Below are 20,407 nucleotides of genomic sequence, written 5' to 3'. Positions count from 1 at the left end.
GAGACCCCCGTGAAGAATATGCGTGCCGCCCAAGTGGCCGCAGTCGGCATGGACCAGCTCGTCGGCGAGGAGCTGAAGAACCGCCTGAAGCGGGTGAACGACCTCCTCGACATGGCCAATGCGCAGCAGGACCGCCTCAACCAACTCGCCAAGCCGACGGGGTCTGGCTCGATCCACACCAACGGTCCCGAGGACGAGCAGAACACGGCGTCTTCGCCACCCGGCGAAGCACACTCCGGCCGCACCCGGACCAGGCGCAACCACGCTTCGACGACTGCCGGCGGCTTGGGCGATGAGGCGGCCCCGAAAGACCGGCGCCGACGTGATCCTAACGCACAACCCGGCCAATGTCCGTCTTCAGCCGACCCGAACCCCCGCGGTGCGGTCGCCACCCGGCTGGGCCCACCTGCCATTGATGACGCCGATGCCCGCCACCGCCTCCACCAGCTCGCCCTCTCCCTGGAGCTGGAGGAGAACAACATCATTGTTCCGGTGTGCTTCGGCCCACGCATCCGGGATGAGCCTTTCCACAAAGGGTTCACGCTCCCCCGGAACACCCCTAAGTACAATGGCACCGTCAAGCCGGAGGACTGGCTCATTGACTACACCATCGCCATCGGCATCATGGCCGGTAACCGCCGTCTCGCCGTGTGCTACGCTCCGCTCATGCTCCAGGGTTCGGAACGCACGTGGTTGAACAGCCTACCGGCGGGCAGCATGAACGCGTGTGTCGACTTCGAGAAGGCCTTCGTGCGCAACTTCACCGGCACCTACAAGTGACCCGGCCGCCCCAGCCAGCTTGCCATGTGCGTGCAGGGGTCGACAGAGACTCGCGCGCTGGACCGACCTCCAGAATAGCTGCGAGGGAGTCCATGAAGTCCAGGCCATCCAGTACTTCATCAGCGGGTGTCGTGATGGCACCCTCCTCAAGCACAAGCTCTTGCGCTCTGAGCCAGCCACCATGTCCGTGCTAATGGTGACGGCGGACAAGTACGCCAATGCCGACTCCGCCATCAAGATCCAAGTGGTGTTGGACGAAGCCGGCAAGGCAAAGCTGGTTCCCCCTCCCAAGCAGGCCGATGAAATCAGCCGGCAACAGAACAACCAGCAGAACAACAAGTGCAAGGCCGACCAGCCGGCCTAGCGCTACGAGAACCGGCTCGTCGCGGCCACCGAGCAGGCACCCGCAACCGAGCCAGCCGCCAAACACCGGCAAACCAGCAAGACAACGTGGCAACCCGCACCCGCCATGAGTTTCGAGGAGATGCTCGACGCTCCCTGCAAACACCACAATGGTGCGAGGCCGTCCACGCACACTCTTCGGTAGTGCGGCACCACCAAGCGCATCACGCGGGGCGACATCCTACCTCCTCCGGCTCCGGCTCCGGGAGTGGGCAGCCGGCTCCGCCTCCTCCTCCCCCGCCTCCGTCTGGCGGCGCGATGTGTGATGACGTCTGCCCTGACCAGAGCGCGACCTACGTCGTCTTCACCAGCCTCGGTGATGAAAAGCGTAGCGAGCGCCTGCTCCGGTAGGAGGTGAACACCATCATCCCGGCCAAGCCGGAGTACATGCACTGGTCGGAGTGCCCTGTCACCTGGACCCGGGAAGACCACCCGACCATCATGCCGAACCTGGGTGGCTAAGCCCTCGTCCTCAACCCTACAATAGTTGTAGCACCCAAGATGCGATTCTATCCCAATCACGTGATGAACTCATGATTGGGGCACAACCGCATTTCAAGAGTATAGCAAGGTGGATATCATTACAACATACCATGTACAGAATAGATGAGAATACAAGATAAAGGCTTACACTCGCCACATGTTATGACATTCATACAATAGTACATCATTACATAACAATCATCATACAGAAGAGCAGGATCCGACTACGGATGAAATCAAACGGAAAAGAAGAACAACATCCACCCTGCTAATCCCAGGTTCCCCGACCCAGAAGCTATCCCTTGATCGAAGAAGAAAAAGCAGAAGACCTCCAAACAATCAAACATCGCACTCATGCCAGATCATTGCATTACCTGTACCTGCAACTGTTGTTGTCGTATCTGTGAGCCACGAGGACTCAGCAATCCCATTACCATATGTATCAAGACTAGCAAAGCTTAATGGGTAAGGACGGGTAAAGTGGTGAGGATGCAGCAGTGGCTAAGCAATGTATGGTGGCTAACTTACGAGTACAAGAGTAAGATGAGAAACTACGCAAACGCTCGCAAACCAGTAATGATCAATAAGTGATCCTGAACTACTTACGTTCAAACATAACCCAACCGTGTTCTCTTCTCAAACGCGCCCAATAAGAGACAGTCACGGTTACGCAACGCGGTTGGTGTATTTTAATTGAGTTTACTTCAAGTCCTCTACAACTAGATATTAACAAATTCCCATCCGCCACATAACCACGGGCACGGCTCTCGAATGTTTAAAGCCTGCAGGGGTGTCCCAACTTAGCCCATGACAAGCTCACGATCCGCGGAGACAATCCTCCATCGTGGGACACCCGATCAGACTCAGAATCCTGGTGCACAAGACATTCCGAAAATGGTAAAACAAAACCAGCAAGACCGCCAGATGTGCCCACAAATCCTGATAGGAGCTGCGCATATCTCGTTCTCAGGGCACACCGGATGGGACAAGCTACGAGTAAAACCAACCCTCGAGTTTCCCCGAGGTGGCCCCGCAGGCTGCCCGGTTTGGACCAACACTCAGAGGAGCACTGGCCCGGGAGGACTGAATTAAGAAATCATCGGGGTCCGGAAAGTCCCTAGGCAAGTTTTAGTTGTTATTAGGCAAATGGTAAAACCAATGTTGGGCCTTGCTGGAAGAGTTTTATTCAAAGCGAACTGTTAAGTGGGTCCCATACCCCTCACCGTGTTAGGGACGCAAAATCAAGGAACATAACATCGGTATGACGGAAACTAGGGCGGCAATAGTGGAACAAAACACCAGGCATAAGGCGAGCCTTCCACCCTTTACCGAGTATATAGATGCATTAATTAAATAAGAGATATTCTGATATCCCAAAAATTTCCATGATATCCATGTTCCAACATGGAACAAACTACAACTGCACCTGCAACTAGAAACGCTATAAGAGGGGCTGAGCAAAGCGGTAACATAGCCAAACAACAGTTTGCTAGGAAGGGTGAAAAGGTTAGAGGCTATCATGGCAATTTGGGAGGCTTGATAAACAAGTGGTAGGTAGCACGACATAGCGATAGCATCGAGACAACTAGCATAGCAAAGATAGTAGTGAGATCCAAGGTGACGGTCATCTTTCCTGAAATCCCGCTAGGAAGAAGAACGAGTCCATGAAGAAGATGAGCCAACGTCGTCGAATGGATCCTCAAAATCGCAACATGACCGGACCTATCAAGAAGAAGCAACACCAGAAAGAAGCAAATAACATGGTAAACCAACAAGCATAAACATGGCATGATGCACAATCAAGTATGATGCATATCCCGTTTAATGATTCATGGCATGGAAAAGTGCAACAAACAACACCACAAATTAAGTGGAGCACAATATGCAACGAGTTGCATCTTGACGAAAGACCACAACAATTATTTAGTTCTATCCAGTTTAAGTACTCATCAAAATTAAATGTTGGTTAACAGGAAAGAGGTGAAGCATAAGTAAACTACACATTTAGGCAAGTTTAAATGAGGCCGGAACAATAAACAAAAATTCAGGTAAACCCCCATATGCATTTAGCAATTTAAAGCAAACAACAATTTTAAACATTTTAAATATTGTTATCATGATGCGGATGACATATGCAAGTTTTATGAAAATGTTGACATGAGCATATTCTGAAGCATTTGTCACCATGGCGGAACAAAAGGGTGCCACGGCAAGATATCGGTTTCGGTAACTCGATTGAGATACCGATGCAAAAGAGAAGTGTGCGGATGTGTGGAACACGCAAGAGATGGTGGGCTGCTCCCGGTTTCCGGGTTCCCACGGGTCGACGACGGTGTCAAACGAGGGAACAACTAATGTTCATGGGCAGATACAACATCCAAACATGCATCTCATACAAGAGATGCATTCGTCCATGGGTCATCGTCTCAGCGGTTATACCTTAGAAGCGTGCCTTTTCGGAATGGATCAAGTTCGGAGCGGTGTAGAGGAAGTAGACATTCTCGGGACGGTCATCGTACACGATCCGAGGGCATTGGTAGAGGTTCTCGCATGCTCCAGGGTCGTCGGTAGAGGTTCTCGCGATCTCGGCGATGGTAGTGGTACGCGTTTTCGTAGATGGACTTGACGAATCCTAGTAACATGGGGTCGACGGTGGTCGTTCACGTTCATAGTCGCACAAGTTTCCGTAGATGTTCGGGGTCACGGCGAGGAACTCGATGTTTTGGTGCGGTTTAGGGGTACATGTCGAAGGCCGTCGTGGTACTTGGCCTTTCGTTCAGTACTCGTCCGAGCATCCGTGTTGTCTTGCCGGTGGTGTACTTGAGGTATTGGTAGTGGTACTTGGCGAATTCCATGTTCGGTGACCATTGGACTTGGCGTCAACAGCAATAGGGGCGCGATGCAGGGACTTGGCGCGATGCAGGGTCGATGGCCGCGGGACTTGCAGCGGCAGCGGCGGGAACTTGGCACGGCGGTCTCGCGCGGCATCGGGAGGCTCGAGGCGGCAGCATCAAGGAGGAAGACCGGCGACGCAGCTGCGGCCACCGGGAGGCGTGACTCCGACGGGCAGGGCCGGATAAAAGGTGCAGAAGGGCGGCGAGGGACTCGACGACGGGGACGACCTGAAACTGCTGCTAGTGGCGCTCGTGGCCATGGAACAGAGAAGTCAAGGTCGAAGGCGAGGCGCGGGGAAGGTCCGGGCGCGGCGTCAGTGAGAGGGTGCAACAACTGCTGCTGCTGCCGGCGGCAAGGTCGAGGCGGGTTGGTGGCGACGAGGAGAAGCAGGAGGAGAGCCGGCATGGGAGGAGGGAGGCCATGTCAGAGGAGGGGTGGCGTGGAGCAGCGTCCTGCTGCTGGTCGCCGGCGCGGGCGAGACAAGGGCGGAGCACCATGGCTGAGGGAGCAGAGGAGGGGCGAAGCAGAGACACGGAGGTGGGTGAGAAGATCGGGCGCAGGCGCATGGTCTCTAGGTTGGCGGCGCAAGGGAGATGGTGAGGGAGAGAGACGAGGGGATCCAGCAGGGGAGGTCGGCCTAAGGTTAAGAATGGTTAGGTGGGCCAGGGAGGCCGGCCCAATTGCAGGTTGCGGCTGGTGGGAGGCCCAGCCGGGCTCTTCTCTCTCTCTCTCTCTTATTTTCTTCTCTTTTATTCTTTAGTAGAAAAGAAATAGAGAGAAAAAAAATAAAGAGAGGGTTAGGAAAGAACTTGGGCATGGGGATTATTTTCCCGGACTCACAAAAATGCGAGGAATTTGACAAAATTAGCCTCAGGATTTTTAGAGGAAGTAAAATCCACGCCTGTTGGATTTAACTCACACAAGTTAAATGGATAAGCAATGAAAAGAACATGATTTTGGCAAAACAAGATGATGGGATGTAGAAAGCAACATCACAATGCATGAAGAATAGAATGAAAAGAACGGAGATGAGAGAACCAACATCTCTCACAACTGAACTTGAGAGAGCACTCTTATGAAGGGTTGAACAGATTTGTTGGAAACCAACAACAAAAGATATGATTTCCAATGGTCTTAAGGAAAACATCCCCAAATTATGAGGTGAAGACCAGCCACTAACGGAATCAATCAATTGGATTGAGATCAACAAGGAGATGAAAACTCGTTCATCGAGATGAGAAGCAGAAGTAGGATCATAGATAAGCAGCATAATGGCAACATTCCCAATGTAAGTTTTTAGGTGAAATCTATACCAAGATAACTCCAAGGAAGAAAATGATGGGTTTAAATATCTCATTCCTGACAACTTTTGAATCGTGAAACATGAAGGAAATTGTCAAAAATGACATAACACCACCTCAAAAGATAATGTAAACGAATTGTACTTTGAATGCAAGATGAAGAATGCTTGAACACCTCAAAACAAAACATGTGTTGAGAACCATGTTTAATTTTAGAGTATAGCTTGGCAGATCATAACTTCGAGAGAAATCTGGAAGAATGAAAGGAATCCTTGATGAATCACCATGTTGAGCCTTCGTGAGAACTTCGGTAAAAGAGAATGATAGAGAGAAAAGAGAAGTTGAAAGAACAAGGTGAAGCCTTGCAATGATTTAAATGGAGCTTCAAGACAATATAACCGAGAGAACTTGGAACTCCAGAAAGAAAAGATGAACATCTTAGCACCGAGAAATTGGCATCCTGAACGAACTCCGGAAGAAGGAATTAAATCATCTTGATGAAAGAAGAATAAGAATTATGTTATGCATATCCTTCACCAATTTAAATTGATGACAAGCAATGGATTTGGCATACTACTTATTCCTCTTAAAAAGATTGAAGTGATATAGCCAAGCTTGGGAAGGTCTTCAATGAACTACCATAAAAATTGGAAACGAATGAAGAAAACAGAACGAATCACCGGGAAGAATTAGAAAACAAACAAAGATACTTGAGGGGATTTAGATACAAGAGAACAAAGAGAACACGAACTGATTAAGGAATACTTGAACGAAGCACCAAAAGAATATGGAGACGAACGAAGAGCCATCAATTTAGAATAATTGGAGAACGAAGTTAAAAACTTAGAACGAAGAAATATTCTGAAATGATGGCCTTCGGATGATCGAGAGAGAGAAACCCCCGAAATGCTTCGGATGGGTATGAAAATAATTTTCACGATGGAAACAATTATGAGGATGGTATGAAGCTAGAACCATTAATCTCCAAGAGAAAGGACCAAGATTTAAGAGAAACTCTTCTTTTGGTCTCCAAAGATGAGGATGACGACGAGAAACACCACCAAAATTGTTGAGACACACCGGAACAATGATGAAGAATAGAAAGGTTGAACCAACGATCAAAAGAATTTGAAAGCGATCTTGAAGAAGACATCCGACTGATAAAAATTCATTCTTACGTCAAACTTAGAAATGAATTCGAGAATCACTCCTGATAATTAGAAGAGTCAAGTAAGATATTGGGAAAAGACATGTGGGTTAGGGCCCACTCAAAAGAAAACACCGTTGGAAATAAGTGCTTGAAATAGACATTGCGCTGGTCGGATTAAATGGTTTGAATGAGACATTAAACACCAAATACAACGAACGGATCTTGAATGAAGAGACGAGCCTTCTGAGATATCTTCAGCACTCTGAAACAAATGAATAGGGAGAGGTGAACAATTAGGGGGGTGCACCGGCATGAGAAAGCATTGGACAAATGAAAGGAATATGCTCAACACCGAATCTTGAATTAACTCCACCGGGGAAGAAAATGAGAATGAAGAATGATGAACTTGTAAAGCATCTTCATGAAAACCACCAGGTAAGAACATTGATTGAAAAGAATGAAGAGACTTCACATCCATAAGACGGATACTTGATTAAGAAATCTGAGTCCTTGAAGAAAAGGGGTGGGAGGGTGGGAAAAATGAAGGCAATTTGGGACGGATGAAACAAACACCATTGAGAAAACTTAGAATTGATCTTGCGAATGTTGAAATGATCGGATCCACTTGAAGAGAAGCACGTCGGTTGGAAAAGAATTAACATGACAAACTCGATGATCAAGAAGTCTTAGTACTCCCACAGAAATATGAGAACACCTCTTAGAAAGAGGCATGGAAACAACATTTGACATAGAAGCAACTCGAATACCACAACTCAAAACAAAACAAAGGATTTGGCTTGCAGAATAACCCAGAAACAAACATATGATATATCCCGTATCTTATCATGTGCCTATTGGAAAGATATCCTACGTGATACTTGAATTCCCACCTAAGAACTCCCAAAATTTCTGGTTATGCAATCTGGTGTTGGGGATACAGGGAGGTACAATATATATCACACAACTAACAAGCCCTACGCTCCAACTGTATCCATCCGTCAACACATAACCAAGAAAACTCTGGAAATCATGTACCTCAACCTTCGAAAAGCATCCGTTATACAAGCCGTGGCAATACTCTTGAACTCCCTCCCCAGTACTAGTTGGCATCGAGGTTATCTCACCACTAACTGCATAAAAGAGATGTTCAATATCGGCAAACTCAGGTATTCCAGAACTGCAATGATAAAATTGTGATGACAACACCTCGGAGCTCAACTCCCCAGGACACTGCCACAACCCCTAAATGTCAGGAGGCACCAAGAACAATGTTCTCGTCATAAGAATATCAGAACGATCCCAAGATACACGCGTGATCCTATTTTTTAGTGAAAATGAGGAGAGGAAAGTCAAAACATCTACGTTAGGAGACCTCACCAGAGCGACGAAGGGGGCTAAGGAGTAAAAAGAATCCCACTCTCCGATATAAATAATCCTAAGACTCAAAACATATTTGTTCTAGACTCAACAACGGTAGCGGTTCGATCAATCAAGGGGGCTCCTAAGGTCGGTAAGGCTCTGATACCAACTTGTAGCGTCCAAGATGATTCTATCCTAATCACGTGATGAACTCATGATTGGGGCACAACCGCATTTCGAGCGCATAGCAAGGTGGATATCATTACAACATACCATGTACTAAATAGATGAGAATACAAGATAAATGCTTACACTCGCCACAAGTTACAACATTCATACAATAATACATCATTACATAGAAATCATCATACAGAAGAGCAGGATCCGACTACGGATGAAATTAAACGAAAAAGAAGAACGACATCCACCCTGCTAATCCCAGGTTCCCCGACCTGGATCCTATCCCTTGATCGAAGAAGAAGAAGCAGAAGAACTCCAAACAATCAAGCATCACACTCGCGCCAGATCATCGCATTACCTGTACCCGCAATTGTTGTTATAGTATCTGTGAGCCACAAGGACTCGGCAATCCCATTACCATGGGTATCAAGACTAGCAAATCTTAATGGGTAAGGAAGCGGTAAAGTGGTGAGGATGCAGCAGCGGCTAAGCAATGTATGGTAGCTAACTTACGAGTACAAGAGTAAGATGAGAAACTACGCAAATGGTCGCAAACTAGTAATGATCAATAAGTAATCCTGAACTACTTATGTTCAAACATAACCCAACCGTGTTCTCTTCTCGAATGCTCCCAAAAAGAGACAGTCAAGGTTACGCAATGCGGTTGGTGTATTTTAGTTGAGTATACTTCAAGTCCTTTACAACCGGATATTAACAAATTCCCATCTGCCACATAACCGTGGGCACGGCTCTCGAAAGTTTAAACCCTCCAGGGGTGTCCCAACTTAGCCCATGACAAGCTCATGATCCGCGGAGACAATCCTCCATCATGGGACACCCGATCAGACTCGGAATCCCGGTGCAGAAGACATTTCGACAATGGTAAAACAAAACCAGCAAGACCGCCCGATGTGCCGACAAATCCCGATTGGATTTGCACATATCTCATTCTCAAGGCACACCGGATGGAACAAGCTACGAGTAAAACCAACCCTCGAGTTTCTCCGAGGTGGCCCCGCAGGCTGCCCGGTTCGGACCAACACTCAGAGGAGCATCGGCCCGGGGGGTTCAGTAAAAAAATCCTCGGGGTCCGGGAAGTCCCTAGGGAAGTCTTAGTTGTTATTAGGAAAATGGTAAAACCAATGTTGGTCCTTGCTGGAAGAGTTTTATTCAAAGCGAACTGTTAAGAGGGTCCCATACCCCTCACCGTGTTAGGGATGCAAAATCAAGGAACATAACACCGGTATGACGGAAACTAGGGCAGCAAGAGTGGAACAAAACACCAAGCATAAGGCAATACTTCCACCCTTTACCGAGTATATAGATGCATTTAATAAGAGATATTGTGATATCCCAAAAATATCCATGATATCCATGTTCCAACATGGAACAACCTGCACCTGCACCTGCAACTAGCAACGCTATAAGAGGGGCTGAGCAAAGCGGTAACATAGCCAAACAACGGTTTGCTAGGAAGGGTGAAAAGGTTAGAGGCTATCATGGCAATTTGGGAGGCTTGGTAAACAAGTGGTAGGTAGCGCGACATAGCGATAGCATCAAGACAACTAGCATAGCAAAGATAGTAGTGAGATCCAAGGTGATGGCTATCTTGCCTGAAATCCCGCTAGGAAGAAGAACGAGTCCATGAAGGAGACAAGCCAACGTCATCGAACGGATCCTCACAATCGCAACGTTACCGGAACTATCAAGAAGAAGCAACACCAGAAAGAAGCAAACAACATGGTAAACCAACAAGCATAAAAATGGCATGATGCACAATCAAGTATGATGCATATCCCGTTTAATGATTCATGGCATGGAAAAGTGCAACAAACAACACCACAAATTAAGTGGAGCTCAATATGCAACGAGGTGCATCTTGACGAAACACCACAACAATTATTTAGTTCCCTCTCATTTAAGTACTCATCAAAATTAATTGTTGGTTAACATGGCAAGAGGTGAAGCATAAGTAAACTACACATTTCGGCAAGTTTAAACAAGGCCGGAACAATAAACAACAATTCCGGTAAATCCCCATATGCATTTAGCAATTTTAAGCAAACAACAATTTCACACATTTTAAATATTGTTTTCATGATGCGGATGACATATGCAAGTTTTATGAAAATGTTGACATGAGCATATTATGAAGCATTTTTCACCATGGCGGAACAAAAGGGTGCCACGGCAAGATATCGGTTCCGGTAACTCGATTGAGATACCGATGCGAAAGAGAAGTGTGCGGATGTGTGGAACACGCAAGAAATGGTGGGCTACTCCCGGTTTCCGGGTTCCCACGGGCCGACGGCGGTGTCAAACGAGGGAACAACTAACATTCACAGGCAGATACAACATCCAAACATGCATCTTATACAACACATGCATTCGTTCACGGGTCATATTCTCAGCGGTTATACCTTCGAAGCGTGCCTTTTCAGAATGGATCAAATTCGGAGCGGTGTAGAGGAAGTAGACGTTCTCGAGACGGTCGTCGTACACGCTCCGAGGTCACCGGTAGAGGTTCTCGCATGCTCCAGGGTCGTTGGTAGAGGTTCTAGCGATCTCGGCGACGATAGTGGTACACATTTTTGTAGAGGGACTTGACGAATCCGACTAACTTGGGGTCGATGGTGGTCGTTCCTGTTCATAGTTGCACAAGTTTCCATAGATGTTCAGGGTCACGACGACGAACTCGGCGTTTCGGTGTGGTGTAGGGGTATATGTCGAAGGTCGTCGTGGTACTTGGCGTTTTGTTTAGTACTCGTCCGAGCATCCGTGTGGTCTTGCTGGTGGTGTACTTGTGGTATTGGTAGTGGTACTTGGCGAATTCCATGCTCGGTGACCATTGGACTTGGCTTCAACAGCAACAGGGGCGCGATGCAGGGACTTGGCGCGATGCAGGGGCGACGGCCGCGGGACTTGCAGCGGTAGTGGCTGGAACTTGGCACGACGGTCTCGCGCGGCATGGGGAGGCTCGAGGTGGCAGCTTCAAGGAGGAAGACCAGTGATGTAGCTGCCGGCACCGGGAGGCGTGGCTCCGATGGGCAGGGCCGGAGACAAGGTGCAGTAGGGCGGTGATGGGGACGGCCTGAAACTACTGCTGGTGGCGCTGATGGCCATGGAATGTGGAAGCCGAGGTCGAAGGTGAGGCGCGGGGAAGGTTTAGGCGCGACGTCGGCGAGAGGCTGCAACACCTGCTACTGCTGCCGGTGGCGAGGTCGAGGCAGGTTGGTGGCAAAGAGGAGAAGGAGGAGGAGAGGTGGCACGGGAGGAGGGATGCCATGGTAGAGGAGGGGCGGCGCGGAGCAACGACCTACTGCTGGTCGCCGGCGCGGGCTAGACAAGGGCGGCGGAGTGCCATGGCTGAGCGAGCAGAGGAGGGGCGAAGCAGAGGCATGGAGGGGGTGAGGTGATCGGGCGTGGGCGCGTGGTCTCTGGGGTGACGGCACGAGGGAGAAGGTGAGGGAGAGCGACGAGGGGATCGAGCAGGGGAGGTCGGCCTAGGGTTAAGATGGGTTAGGTGGGCCAGGGAGGCTGGTCCAGCTGCAGGTTGCGGCTGGTGGGAGGCCCAGCCGGGCTCTTCTCTCTCTCGCTCTCTCTCTCTCTTATTTTCTTCTCTTTTATTCTTTAGCAGAAAAGAAATAGAGAAAAAAAGAAAGAGACGGTTAGGAAAGAACTTGGGCATGGGTGTTATTTTCCCGGACTCACAAAAATGCGAGGAACTTGATAAAATTAGCCTGAGTACTTTTAGAGGAAGTAAAATCCACACCTGTTGGATTTAACTCAGACAAGTTTGAATTTCAAAACCCATTCAAATAAACTCCAAATGGGTTGAAATTATCGGGGGTGACCCTACACACCATATGTGATTTATGGGCAGATTTGGAACATTTATGGAGAAGTAAAATTGTAACTCAATTTCACTAAAAGGTCGAAAAGGAAGGATAGGAAGTTGAGTCGTATAAAGGAAGAGTTGAAGAATAATGCAAATGTGTCATGGGTGATTCCAAGTTAATGGAATATTTTAGTGTAGCTCCCTAAGTATTGGGAGGATATGTTATAAAGAGAAATCACCATGTGAATTCCCTCGATTTAAATGGATCAAAGATCCAGGCAATTTATTTAGTGGAGTTTTTAAAATGGGTTGCATGATGACATGATGCAATGCAAATGATGTAAGGATGAATGCAACAAACCAACAACTCACACGACGGATCTCAGAATCCATGGAAGGCATCTGGAGCACCGGTCTTGGGGCGTCACAATAGTCGCGCCCCATCGCACGTGCAAGTTATCCCGGGTCCTCATCGATGGCGGCAGAAGCATCAACAACCTCTAACGCGACGCCATGACCAAGCTCGGCCTAGAGGCCAAAGACTTGGAGCTGACCCGGGCGATTTTCCATGGCACCGTACCCGGCATGTCCTGCTCTCCGATCAGCCGGATCTAGCTTGACGTCCTGTTCGGCGACATCAACCACTTCCGACGCGAGCCGCTCTGGTTCGAGGTGGTGGACCTGTCCAGCTCGTATCATGCACTACTGGGCCGGCCCGCACTCGCCAAGTTCATGGCGGTCCCCCACTATGCATATCTGAAGATGAAGCTGTCGGGTCCGAATGGCCTCATCACCATCACCGGTGACTACCGCAAGTCCCTGGCGTGTGCCCGAGACGGCGCCAAACTGGCCGAGTCGCTGGTCATAGCCGAGGAGCGGCGCCTGCTCGACCGAATCATCGCGCTGGCCAACGAGATACCGGCCGTGCCGGCCCCGTCCAACGAGTCGGCCGACGAGGCCTCGTTCCAGCCCTCCAAGGAGATCAAGAAGGTCAAGCTGAACCTAGAAGACCCCAGCCGCAGCAAGTACGTTGTCGTGGGCACCCGCCTCGACAGCAAATAGGAAGGCGAGCTCGTCGACTTCCTCCGTGAGAATCGGGATATATTCGCATGGACCCCAAAGGACATGTTAGGTATTCCGAGGAAGTACACCAAGCACAAACTCCATGTCCGCAAGGATGGCAAGCCTACCCGCCAACCCCTATGTCGTTTCTCCGAGGAGAAGAGAAGAACCATCGGTGAAGAAATCGCCAGGCTTTTGGCGGCCGGCTTCATCATGGAAGTGTTCCCCCCGAGTGGCTGGCCAACCCAGTCCTCGTCCCAAACAAAAACAAGACCTGGCGCATGTGTATCAACTACACCAGCCTGAACAAGGCCTGTCCCAAGGATCCATTGGCCCTCCCTCGGATTGATCAAGTCATCGACTCCACCATCGGCTGTGAGCTCCTGTCCTTCCTGGATGCTTACTCCGGCTATCACCAGATAAAGCCAGACCCGGACAACACCCTGAAGATGTCTTTCATCACGCCCTTCAGGGGGTATTGCTACATCACCATGTCATTCGCCCTGAAGAACGCCGACGCCATGTTTTAACACAGCATGCAGAAATACCTGTTGCTGCAACTCGGCCACAACATCCACGTCTACGTGGACGACATGGTGGTGAAGACCAAGCAGCACCTCACACTCCTTGACGGCCTGAAGGAAACTTTTGCTAACTTGCGCGAGTACCATATCAAGCTCAACCCAGAGAAATGCATTTTCGGCATCCCGGCCGGAAAGCTACTTGGCTTCCTCGTCTCGGAGCGTGGCATTATGGCGAACCCGGAGAAGATCAAGGCCATCGAGCACATGCACCAGTCGGCTCAGCTGCATGATGTCTAGAAGTTCACCGACTGCTTGGCCTCGGTCAGCCGGTTTCTCAGACGGCTAGGTGAGAGGGCCTTGCCCCTGTATTAGCTATTGAAGAAGACGACACCATTCGAATGGAATGACTAGGCAGATGACGCTTTCCAGGATCTCAAGCGTATGCTCTCCGCCGCACCTGTCCTAGCCGCTCCAAGTGAGAAGGAGCCGTTGTTGCTCTACATTGTCGCCACCTCACGGTCGGTCAGCACAGTGGTGGTGGTCGAGCGGCCGAAGACGAGCAAGATCCAAGCCGTCCAGCGCTCGGTCTACTACCTGAGCGAGGTCCTCTCCGCCTCCAAGCAGAACTACCTGCACTACCAAAAGATGTGTTACGACGTGTATTTTACCGCCAAGAAGTTGAAGCAGTCCTCCCAAGAGCATGTTGTCACCGTGGTCAGGATGGCCCCATCGGCAATATCATCGGTTGCCGGGATGCCTCTGGCCGGGTTGCCAAGTGGGCGACTGAGCTAGCCGGCCACACCATCCTCTACGAGTCCCGCACCACGATCAAGTCCCAAGCCCTGGCCAACTTCCTCGTCGACTGGACCGAGACCCAGTACCTGCCGCCACCGCCGGACTCGATGCACTGGCGCATGCACTTCGACGGCTCCAAGATGCAACGAGCCTTAGGTGCTGACATCGTGCCGTCTTTCCCGAAGGGCGACCAGCTTCGATACGCGCTCCAGATCCACTTCGCCGCCTCCAACAACATTGCCAAATATGAAGCCCTTGTGCATGGCCTCCGGCTTGCCAAGGAACTCGACATCTTATGCATCATGTGCTATGACGACTCGGACCTTGTGGTGGAGTAGTGCTCCGGCGAGTGGGACGCTCGTGACGCCAACATGGCAAGCTACCACTTCCTCGTCCAGCAGCTATCCTGGTTCTTCGACGGCTGCGAGTTCTCCATGTCCCGCAAGCGGAAAATGAAGCCGCCGATGCACTGGCCAAGATCGGCTCATCCCGACAGTTTGTCCTGTCTGGCGTCTCCCTCGAGCACCTGCACAAACCATCCGTCAAGCTGGCCCCGGACTCCGAGTCCATCTTCGTCTCGGACAACCCGGCCGCGCCTCTACCCGGCCTGGGGGCTGTCAAACCCGGTGTGGGAGCTGTCGAACCCAGCCCGGAGGACTCCGAACCTGGCCTGGGGAACACTGAACCCGGCCCGGGGACTGCTCGACCCAACCCGAGGACTGTCGAACCCGGCCTGAAGGCTGCTGGACCCAGCCCGGGGACTGTCCAACCTGGCTTGGGGGCTGCAACACTCGACCCGACCGTCGTCTTCCTTGACCCGGCCACCGCCGTTCCCGACGCGGGGGCTGCCACCACCGGCTCGGGGGCTGCCGTCCCAGAAGCCGCCGTGGTGTCCATCTTCACCGTGGTGACGGCCCCATCATGGGCCCTACCCATATCGGAATTCCTAGAGAACAGGGTTCTCCCCATGGATGAGACCGAGGCTCGACAAGTGCAACGTTAGGCGTCTGCCTACAACCTCATCAACAACGAGCTCGTCATGCATAGTTTGATGGGCATTTTTCAGCGCTGCGTCGAATAAGACAAGGGCATTGAGATCCTCCTCGATATACCCCAGGGCGAGTGCGGGCACCATGCCGCCTCGAGGTCCCTGGTGGCCAAGGCTTTTCGCCGTAGTTTCTACTGGCCCACGGCCCTCCAAGATGCCGAGTCGCTTATCCTCAAGTGTGAGGGATGTCAACGCTTCAACAAGCACAACCACTAGCCGGCCTCAGCACTCCGAACCATCCCGATCACCTGGCCATTTGCGGTCTGGGGACTCGACTTGGTGGGTCCTTTCCAGATCACTTGAGGCGGCATGACGCATTTGCTGGTGGCGGTGGACAAGTTCACCAAGTGGATCGAAGCGCGGCCGATCAAGAAGCTAGACGGGCCAACAGTTTTTCGGTTCATCAAGGATATCGTGGTGCGCTATGGAGTCCCGAATAGCATCATCACAGACAATGGCACCAACTTCGCCAAGGTCACGCTCGTGCAATATTGCTCCGTCTCCGGCATCCGCCTTGACCTGGCTTCCGTGTGTGGCAGTCCAACAGCCAGGTCGAGTCGGCCAATGGCCTCATTCTATCTGGCATCAAGCCGTGGCTCGTCGAGTCGCTCGTCCTTCACCCGGCAGCTGGCTCAATGAGTTGCCAGCCATCCTCTAGAGTCTCCACACAATGCCAAACCGGTCGACCGGGTTCACCCCGTTCTTCCTTGTCTATGGAGCCAAAGCTGTCATCCCGACCGACGTCGAGTTTGACTCGCCACCCGTCATGATGTACACTGAAGCCGAAGCCAAAGCCAAGGAAGCCCGCGAAGACTGCGAAGACCTACTGGAAGAAGCACGCCTCTTGGCGCTTAGCCGGTCAGCCATCTATCAGCAAAGCCTAAGGCACTACCACGGCAAGAAGATCAAGACCATCGCATTCCGCGAGGGAGACCTCGTCCTCCGACTCGTCCAGCAGCAAGCCGGCCAACACAAGTTGTCCTTCCCATCGGAAGGCTCCTTCATTGTCAGCAAGGCCTTGTGCGACCACAATGCCTACTACCTCATCGACGCCCGCAAGTGAAACAAGCGCAAGAGAGACACCGCCGACAAAGAAACTACCCATCCATGGGACGCAGAACTCCTCCGCCCATTTTACAGTTAGTTGTGTGCATGTATGTATCACTGCCTTTTGTAACCATATGAAACTATGGGGTCCCAGAACGACGCTCGAGGGCTTCCCTTTCCAAAGGCCACGCGCTCCGTCCCCTCCAGCTACGTCTCCTGCTCGCCCTCCGGGAGGCGCACGGCGACCTCCGTTTCCCTCGGCAAGCACCTAGTGGAGCGAAGGTACGCGATGTCCTCTACGGTGATGGATGAGCCCATCCACGAGCCCGACAGGAGCGCCATTGGCGAAGCATAGAAAGGAAGAGACGAAAAGATGGACGGTGAAGCTCTGCTCAAAGTGGTGGGCATCATAGCGCACGGCGGTCGCAAGAAGCGCAGGGAGGACGAAGAGGCAGTGGAGCGCGAGCGAGAATGATTTCCGCCGCCCCCTCCCCCCAATTTATAAGCCACGGCTCCAAACATGGGGAAGTGGGATCATTTGCGTTCGCCTTTCCCACTTCCCAGCAATAAGTGCACATGTACGCACATAATAACTGCCTCGAGAATGGCAACCGACTCGCGAACGCTGCAATAAATCCGCACGCATGGGCCAAGGGCGCACAGTGTCGGGCCCCAACCCATCGTCCTGTCCTATTGCTCGTGTGGCCTGTCAGGCCCCTTCGGCTCCCGAGCGCCACATGGCACTAGTGCAGAGCCCAAAAGATTGACCCAAGATTCAGCGGACTCCTTGGTTTCCCGCCCACGCCGTGATCCGGCTTCCGGAAGCCCGCACACAGTGGGTGTTGCCGGACCCGGCAGTCACTATTTTGCCTCCTTAGGGGGAAAACTGCAAAGGCCCTCCCTCTTGAAGACGGCGGACCTTCAGAGCTTCCGGGATTACTGTCGGGGGATGAACCCCGGGCAGGCAATGGAACTCGAATCCTTTTCAAAAACATCGGGGCCAACAACGCCCCTCAATCTAGCTCGCACTTGGATGGGTTGCTCAACCCGGCCAAGCCCCTCGACCCAGCCAAACTACTCAACCCGGCCCCAACGGCTAGCGCAAGACGGCCGAACCCGGCATATCAAGACTTCTCCAACAAGCCAGCTCCCCGTTGGCGTATTCCTCAACCCGGCACGGGTCAGCTCCCGTCCCATCCAAGTCATACGATGGGACAAGTCTCCATTCAAGGGTGAGCGAGACAACAGTGCTCCACCAACTCCTCTGGTCAGCCGAGGCGTGGCAACAGTGCCCCACCTACATGCTGACCAGGGCCGGCATGGCTACAGTGCACCCATCGTTGCTGCTAATAACCAAAGGGTCAGCCGAAATGTGTGCGAAGACCGATAATAACACAAACGGTTGCTGCTAATAAGACGTGTGTGTTGTGCGATGGGATTGCATACAGAACAATGTCAGATATATACACACTTATAAGGATATGGTTGCATAACCAAATTAAACATCCACTTACATAGGTGGCTACTACAACCATGGCATTTGCACACACCACACCAAAGTAAACTATTACATGCATAGTTACATAGGTGGCTACTACACAAATGACATTTCCACACACCAATAAAGTAAACTATATATTACATGCATGATTAACTAGCATAAACGATCATCTGATCATCATCTACTTCTTGTGACGCTTGCTCTACTTGTGGCTCGATCCGGGCTCGTCGATTTGGTTAACGAGACACTTCCACATGTCAATGATCCGCCGGTGCATCTCGTAGCATGTGTACACGCTCTTGGCCGTGAACCTGAGGTGAGGTTCATCTAGTTGCCGCATCCAGGCCCTGTGCCAGGATACATGACTTGTTCTCTGGGCATCCTGCTTCATCTTTTCGTAGTAGGGGTCGATGATGGCCGATGCGAGTTCGACTAGGGAGTCCTTTTTCATGCTGCCCCAGACACTGTAGTGGTCACGAATTTCGACAAGGTTCTTGTAGGCGAAGCCCGTAACACTGAATGGTTTTACATCGTCGGTGGTTTCCACCATGGCAAACTTGTAGTCGGTGTTGTCGACAAACCTGTTGAAACGGTCGCAAGGCTTTGTGGCCATGTAGTAGTGGTAGATGAGGACATGATGGTGCATGCACAACTAGGCGATGGTAACCTTCTGATCTATGCCATGACGATCGGCGGCGTACTGGAGGTCGATGTCGATTGAGGGAGTCCTGGATTAGGGGGTCCTTGGACAGCCGGACTATATACTTTGGCCGGACTGTTGGACTATGAGGATACAAGATTGAAGACTTTGTCCCGTGTCCGGGTGGGACTCTCCTTTGCGTGGAAGGCAAGCTTGGCAATTCGGATATGTAATCTCCTCCCTTGTAACCGAGTCTGTGTAACCCTAGCCCCCTTCGGTGTCTATATAAACCGGAGGGTTTAGTCCGTAGGACAAGAACAATCATAATCATAGGCTAGCTTCTAGGGTTTAGCCTCTACGAGCTCGTGGTAGATCAACTCTTGTAATAATCATATCATCAAGATCAATCAAGCAGGAAGTAGGGTATTACCTCCATTGTGAGGGCCCGAACCTGGGTAAACATTGTGTCCCCCGCCTCCTATTACCATCAGCCTTAGACACACAGTTCGGGACCCCCTACCCGAGATCCGCCGGTTTTGACACCGGCATTGGTTCTTTCATTGAGAGTTCCACTGTGCCGTCATGATAAGGCTTGATGGTTCGTCTAGTTGTCAAGGAAAACATTACCTCTAGGGGAGCCCTGGCTGTAGGCCAAACTCTCCGACTAGGCGGCTTCATCATGACCGCCCGTTCGGCCGTCGCGCCGATGATGATTTCTCGGGTCATCAAAAATAGCCTCCACGTCGACTCGAGATTCACTGAGCAGATGGATCCAATGGAGCTCTCTTCCTTGAATGAGCTCTTGGACACATCGCCGCCTTGGGAGTCGCTACGGACTATGATCGGATCGGGCTTAAACCCGACCAAAGGGAGATTAACGCTCCGCCGGTCACCCATCAGATAGCGGTGGTGGAGGAGCGATGGAGCGATTCTTCCTCTATTTTTAGGACAAACTATGTCCGGATTCCCGAGCTCTCCGAGCCGGATACCCGTCTATGGGAGGATATGGCCCAAGCTTCAAAACTAGAATCGGACAGCGGACTAGAACTATGGGGCAACGTCCCGAAGCCCGAAGTGCCAAGCTTGAAAACTCCTCTGCCCCTGGGTCTCAGATTGGGTCAGGGTTTGGACCTAAATCTACCCACCCACCCTCACATAAGTGATCTTTCCCACATTAGACAAGAGCCTCAAGAGACATTACATTCAAATTTGGGCCAGATTCCTCCTTGTAATGAGCAAGGTCAAGGACTGTCGCGAGGAAGACGCAATTTCATTCTTTTGCAAAAATTGCACGGTCAAGGGAATCCTCAACGCCATAAGTAGCCGTGACATAGTACACTTCGCTGACTTGGCGGCCATAGTGCAGAAGTACTGTGCGATGGAAAACACCTGGAAAGCCCAA

Source organism: Triticum aestivum, chromosome 3A (assembly GCF_018294505.1).
Source record: "Triticum aestivum cultivar Chinese Spring chromosome 3A, IWGSC CS RefSeq v2.1, whole genome shotgun sequence".
NCBI classification, from domain to species: Eukaryota; Viridiplantae; Streptophyta; class Magnoliopsida; order Poales; family Poaceae; genus Triticum; species Triticum aestivum.
Note: the sequence above shows the minus strand (reverse complement) of the source record.